The sequence below is a fragment of the Triticum dicoccoides genome, chromosome 4A (assembly GCF_002162155.2).
Source record: "Triticum dicoccoides isolate Atlit2015 ecotype Zavitan chromosome 4A, WEW_v2.0, whole genome shotgun sequence".
NCBI classification, from domain to species: domain Eukaryota; kingdom Viridiplantae; phylum Streptophyta; class Magnoliopsida; order Poales; family Poaceae; genus Triticum; species Triticum dicoccoides.
In genome coordinates, this window is record NC_041386.1 from 618,159,055 (window position 1) to 618,166,091 (window position 7,037).

The following is a 7,037-nucleotide window of genomic DNA, read 5'->3' on the forward strand; positions in this document are numbered from 1 at the left end:
GCCCCTCCGCCGAGCAAAGGTGGTTCCTTCAAGAAGAATAATGGCACTGGTGCGTCATCACCACCCAACCATAGAGTTTGGGCTTTCGCCCAGGTCGCGGAGGTAGTGGGTGAGGGAAGGACCTTGATGCCGCCACCAGAGGAGAACGACGCCGAAGTGCCGCCGACATCGTGGCCGCAGCAGCCAGCCAAGGGTTTCCCCCGGTCCATGCCCATCCAACCCTCCCTCCCCAACCGTCTGCCAGAGCCAGGCATACGGATGCCGGCAATGCAGACGGGCGGGGCAGGAAGAGGCACCGGGGAGGAGGCCATCGCTTCAGATCCCGCTCAAGGGGCCAACGGGAAGACCCCCGGAGCCAGCTCCACGTCCGTCGCCTGCACGCTGCCCACGCGGCCAGGCACCGGCCCCGCCACCCGCCGCTGCACCCACTGCTAGCGCCACGCCGCCGCTCGACCTCGCCGGCCCGCGCCAGCCACCGTCTGAGCAGGGGAAGACAGGCCCCGCCGCCGCCGACGCAGACAGGGCTTCGCCCTTCCGCGCGAGCCGGCGGCGGCGAGGGGAGAGGTGGGGGGAGGGGGGCCCGGGGGTTGGCGGCTAGGGTTTCCCCTCCGCGTCGCTCGCGGGAGGGGGATCTAATTATGTGTATCATCAAGATTATTTCTAACATGGACACATATGCATGGGTAATCAGATGTGAAGAAGGTGATGCACATATGGTATATGTCTTAAGTTCGGGCATAGTGGTGTGGTCTTAGCAATGTCACTTAGGATAATTGTCGAGTTCGAGGAGAAATAAATAAGAGTACCTTTTCTTCGCTAAAAGATGATCTCTTGGTAATAAGATAAGACAATTCTACCTATTGTAAAAGATGGTGTATATGATAAGGCTGTCTTAGATTGTACATGCTCACAGTGAGTATGTTTTGATTGCATCGACTCATCTATCCAGACAATTAACCAAACAAGCAATCTTTATGCTTTTCGAGACCACGCACATGCAGAGAGACAGGCGAAAACGACATGGTAGAAAATTAGCATTTGCTTATATATGCACGAGAGTGCATTGAGTTAACTAGCGAAATGGAAAGGCCTAGCACTACGCAAGCATCTTGGATGATAGATCATCCAGGCTTTGTTTTGCATCAAAGAGGGCTGATCTCATCGTCCATGCATGCTCTATTAACTAGCAAAGATGTCTTCAAGCTTAAGAAGATCGAAAGTCAACATATAAAAAAAAATCAATTAATCTGCACATGAATTGCTGCCTTGTTCATCACCAGTACAATTAGCAACATCTTGCTTCTTAATCACCACATACATCAAAGCTAGACTAGCAAGTAGACCATTGAGCTACACTAGCTTCTATATCCTGAAACATCTCCTGGCTGCAGATGTCGCGGTCTTCCATGGTACATTCGGCCATCACATGGTAGGGCATGCCACAGTCGTGTCGTCGCACAAGCCGAGCAGCTCATCTAACGTGCACCTGAAGGCGTCGTCTTCATCCTCTGCAGCGCTAGTGCCTTCTTGGACTTCACCGTCGAGTTTGCCGGGCAAGATCCCCTGTGCCACCGCAGCGTCATGGAGCTCGGGAAAATCTTGAAGCATGTTGGCGGTGAAGAACCCGCCTGGATCCACGCTGCCGTCGTCCACTACTCCGGGCGGCAACAACGTCTCACCTTCGTCGGACATGAACCAGCGCCCATACTCGTGAAGCTTCCCGGGTTGTTGGACGATCGGCGGTTCCTGGCGGCGTGGGGTTTGGGGACGTGGAGCATCCGGGTGCTGGACCTCGGCGGCCTTCCTTTTCCTGGAACCGGGAGCATTGATTACCTCGTCGTATGTGGTCTCGCTCCTGTGACGAGACACGCAGACCTTGCAGAGCACCAAGCCGTCTTGCTTGTCATCGCTGTACTCGTTCATGCACCAGCCGATCCTGATCCTCTCTTTCTCTCCCGGCAACTTCTTGACGTAGCTGAGGTTTCGTCTATGGCCTACGAGTTTACCTTGGTTGTCTAGCACGGGGATCCCGCCCTTCTCCGAGTGCCAGTAGTAACCCTCGCCAGCGTCGGCCACGCCGCGCTGCCGCCTCCCGCCACCGCGGCCGCCTTTGGTCTGGTGACGACGGGCAGGGGTGAAGAAGTACCAGACGCCCCCTTTCCCGTCGCCCTTGTCCGTTCCTTGCGCGTGTTGATACATCTCGACGAGGTCGCCGGGGGCGGCGGAGTAGGCGTCGAACTCGTGGATGAGGCGGCTGGCGAAGAAGGCGTCGGCGATCCGTGGGCGGAGGAACTTGGTGATCAGCTCGTGCTCGGCTGGGTCGAAGGCGTAGCCGGCGGGAGGATCCAGCTTGTCGTCGGCCATCGCAGAGCTAGCTAGGTACGCAGTAGCTAGGGCACGAGATGGATGGATCGTGCGTGTAACCCTGGCTTGCTAGCTGCTTGCCTTGCCTAGCTGGGTACGTAGCTAGCTTAGGCTTAGCTTATATGGATAGGAGTTGTATGTATGATCGGCCCTACGTACTATCAACTACGACCTGAAGATGGAACGCAGCAATCCGAACGTAAAATGGAATGCATGTGCGCGTCTGTTAGATCGTGCCTGGGTGTGTTAGAACGTAACCCTAGCTGGCCTTGCCTGGGTATGTAGCTACTCCCTCCTTCCGGAAAAGGAGGGAGGTTGGAGGGTGAGGCTCTGAGCCCGCCCAGGATTCGGATAGGAGTTGTATATATGACCGGCTGTAAGAAAGAAGGATCAAAACGCAGCAATGATCTACTCCTAGTCCGTAGCTAAAATGGATCCAGTGCGATCATACATGTATCCACGCGGAGCTGGCTCATACGAACGCGTGTGTCTGGCTGGCGTCATGCTTACGCTGCCAAAGCAGCAAAACCATAGCTTCTCCGCTCCGGTGAGCCTTTTGCAAATCCTAAAACCTAAAAAGTGGGCGCTGGCTCGTTTGTCTTACAGAGCAAACGCGCTCGCGCACCGTCCGATCCTGATCTCGCGGCCCGCGTGCTTCCCAAGTGAAAACCACCTTTTATCGATGCGTGCACCAGGTGTCCCCTGGTCGTCGCGTCGCGGTCGAGACCCGTTGGGTGCTTAGAGCGGTCGTGGGTCCTTGCAGTTCGTCTCCCCCTCCCCACTTCCGTTTCCTCCCATTTCGAAACTGTTCCCGGGCGCAGGGGAGCGCATCACCTTTCCTTCCAATCCCCCAAATCCAGAGCAGCCGGCGGCATGGCGGCGATTGGGCGGCCGTCTTCCGCCGGAGTGAGGAAGGGATAGCATGCACGGCGTGAAGGGAGGGGTTAAGCTGGATGTTGCGCGTGGTGCGGCGACCGGGGCCATATGCCTACACCCGCAGCACATAGCAGTCGGAGGCGGAAGGCGCTGCAGCGCCGGAGACGCGGCCGAGGAGGAACGACGCGCGCGCCATCGCCGTGTGGTTCGCGCGGAGGAGCAGAATCGCCTTGCTGTTGGGCAGAGGGCAGAATCCCAGGACAGTTCATCTCGATCCCATTTTTGTGTAGGCTTGTCAGATCTACTAAGTTTTAGGCGAAATCACTGAGTACCTTTGCCCTTGTAAGAGATTAGGGAAGAGATTATGCATAGGTTAACTGTTTTGGAACTGATTAGGAAGAGTTTTGGGTTGGGTACTGGTGAGATAGGATTCGAGGGCATTCAAGGCTTGGTGATGCTCAGTTGGATGTCGTCGCGTGTGGAGGGAGGGGAATGGAGATGTTATCGTGCATAGGTTGTTGATCTGCTGACTTGCACAACAACCGCTCATAGGCTGCTCATATAGTTGCCTAGCACCTTTTTTTTCATGCAACAATGTACCTATGCTGTAGTTTCCTATTGTTGAAATGTGTGTGTATGAGGTTGTGTGCTGTGGCTCGACGCTCATGTTTGTTTTTACAGATATGTCTTTTTTGCTTAAGTTTGTGATTCAGTTGTCAGACTTTTGCTGGAGTTTTATGAGTCAGTTGCCTGACATGCCCTCAACTGTTGCCTAGTGTATTTGAGCAATACCTGGCTTGCTCAATGTAACACTCCAAAAATTTTGATTTGGTTTTATCAAATTATTTATTTGATTTGAAGGAGGTTATTTAAAATTTTTCTAAAAGACTCTCCTTCTCAAAATTTTCATTTATGACAAGTATTTTTTATGGGTTCATCCAAATCTTGATCTTTGGTCTTGAGGGATTTCCATCTTGTGTTGGCTCAACCCAAAATGATTTTTGGAAAGTTTTTACAATTCCTTCTATTAAAAAGAAATCCTATGGATTTTGGATTTATTCTTTTCCCATTCAAACCTTTCTCTTTTGCCATGTCACATGTTGAAATCTTTCTTCCAAACCCAGCTCTCTACCTTCGGTCAAGTCAAACATCCAATTCCAGCAAGTTTCAACCTCTTTTAGATTTTATTTCTATTTGATTTATCCTCAAACATTTTTCTGTAATTTAGTTTGGATTCTTGGGATTTACAAAGGAAGTACCTGATCCTTTAAGTTTCTGAGCCCAAGCAAATTACCCCAACTAGTCCTTGGTACCCTCAACCAAGATCCATCAAGATCCACTGGTGCACAGTTCAAATTTTTCCAAAATTTGCTTACTGCAAGTTTGGACCAGATTTGCCATTTTTGGTGAAATTCATTCTTTTTCTCTTCCTAAAAATCTGAGATAAATCAGGCAGCCTCTAGATGCATCAAGAGACCACCTCACCAAGTCCCAGCTCCAGAAATTTTTTTCACGTGCCTAAATCATTTCGTCGAACAGTTGGCATGCACTGTTCCTGTCAAAATTCAGAGTTTCAGTGTTTTGGTTCAGTCGGTGTCGTTTTCTTCAGAACTTGGCGTCGATCTCGCCAGTGCGCGCATTGGCGCCTTGCTCACTGCTCCCCTCCTTATCCATCGCGCCGCACGGTTGCCTGGACGGTTGCGAGCGTCGGCGGTGAGCTGGCAGGGGTACATCGCCCCCGTGAGCGGCGACAGCAACACTCGCTGCGGCCGCCACAGAGGCTCAGCGTGGAACGGCGCCGTCCAGCACCGCCCAATCCTCCAAGAGCCTCCGCGTGGCCGTCCCCTTCCCTGTACGTGTTGCAGAGCTGTCGTCGTGGCCTGGAAAGCACAGAGCATGCTCCCTGCCGCTGACGTGCCCGTGAGGCCGTTCCGTCGAGAGCTTGGAGTATCACCCTAGTCATACCAAGTTTAGCCCTTGAACAGAACCAGTGGACCAACATGATGATGCCCAATCACCTAAACCTCCAGCCCGACCACTGCCTCGTCGTAATCGCTCGTCGGAGTTATCCCGTTCTCGGCAACCGCCTCGGGCCGAATATAAATAGCGACCCCGAGCTCGTCCTCAACCCAGCACCTCACCTCCTCTCCTCAGAACCTCGCCACGCTCATCAGAGGGCCTCGGGAGAGCCTTCTTCCCCAACTCCGGCCGCCCCGATCCGCTTCGGGCTCCGGCACGATTCGCTCCGGTGAGGGCACCCCCGCCTCCCAAACCTTGCCAGTAGCCTCCTAGTGCTCCCACTCTTCTGACCCTAGCCTCAATTTGGCGTCTGCAGCCCTCGATGTGGTGCTCGCCGACGACCAACTCCACCCACAGACGCGGAAGAGCTCCGTGAACCCGTAGGTACTCTCAGTTTCCCCTACCTCGCCGTGGATCGACGCCGGTGACCACCGCAATCCTCGGGCGCCGGTGTGCTCTGTTTCTTTTTCAAATTTTTAAACACGACGGGTGGGACCCCCTCGTCAGCCCCTCCTCTATTTGAAACGTTTTCTGAAAGCGCCTTCGGGCAAAGTACGTTTTCCCTTTGGGCTGGCGTATTTTTAACCGAAGTGTTTTCTGTTTTTCTAAACTAGCCCCTGTAAATTTTCTGTTTCATCACAGATGAGTCCCTGGACTAAAATCTTAATAACTTTTAAACCAAAGATGATTTTTAGTTGATTCTTTTTCTGTCATCTTTATTTTTCTGTCTAGTTTTTTATCATATTTATTTGAAAAATAGTTGGAACAATTTTTATGCACGCACGGTATTCACGTTAGTATCCGATTTTTTATACCATAGATACCGAAGGAGGTGACGGAACCGCAAACTTCGCCGAGCTAGACTCCGACTACTCCAAACTAGGCAAGCATGTTTGAACCTTTGATATGATGAGTGTTTTGCATGTTTGCTTGAGTAGTTTTCTCATGTCATGTTTATATAAGCATTAGTGAATGTTATATTGCATGCAAGGCAAGCTACAGGTGAGCTTCGAAGTTTGATGTGTTCATATGATGGTGAGATAACCTGATCATGTGGTGGAATGATAGGTTGTAAGCTAGTATTGTTGAAGCATACCATTCTTATGTCAACCGTGTAACTCCAGTGTTAACGTGGATCAAATCTTGTTCCCGTTCGTCCCCTTCCGTGCTACCACATGTTTTCTACAAAGAATGCGGTTTAGTAAGTTGCAAACCTCTTTCCTTGTACACACCAAATAGAGGGGCCGTGATGAGGGTTCCATGGCCCTGGATTAAAGCCCGTCATCCGGTCAGGAGCATGGGTGTTTCCGGTTGGGACCGAGAGGGGGGCACCCCTTAGAGCGCGCGATATAAATTTGATCCCATGATAGTCGAGGTTGTGGCCTCCCCGTCTTAAAGTTTTTTGTGAACGTTGCCTAGGGTGATTCCTGGCAGCAGAATGTGGAATGGGTGTGTACTGGTTAGACGTGTTTCTTCTAAAATACCGTAAACGGAACTAGTCCTTGGTGACTACTGAAATCCGTTGGCTGTGGATAAAGAGTACAAACTCTGCAGAGTCAAAACCAGTCAAGTAACCATACCCGTGGTCAAGGACCTCGATCATCACATCAGTGTCAGTCTCCGTGTCAGTCTCAGTGACAGTCTCCGGAGAATGAGCATGAAACCGAGAATGGTGATCCTGACATCGAGCAAGACAATATGAACATTTGGGTCCTTGTTGATACGCTTCCGATTCTACCGCTATGTGAGTTTCTCAAACATAGTTATTAACGAATTTA

The 7,037-nt window shown here is 51.6% G+C and overlaps 1 pseudogene; it reads right to left on the reverse strand.

The window, feature by feature from the left end:
* Window positions 1-1,422: 1,422 nt before the first annotated feature.
* On the reverse strand, window positions 1,423-3,436 carry LOC119283848 (annotated as a pseudogene).
* Between the last annotated feature and the right edge of the window lie 3,601 nt (window positions 3,437-7,037).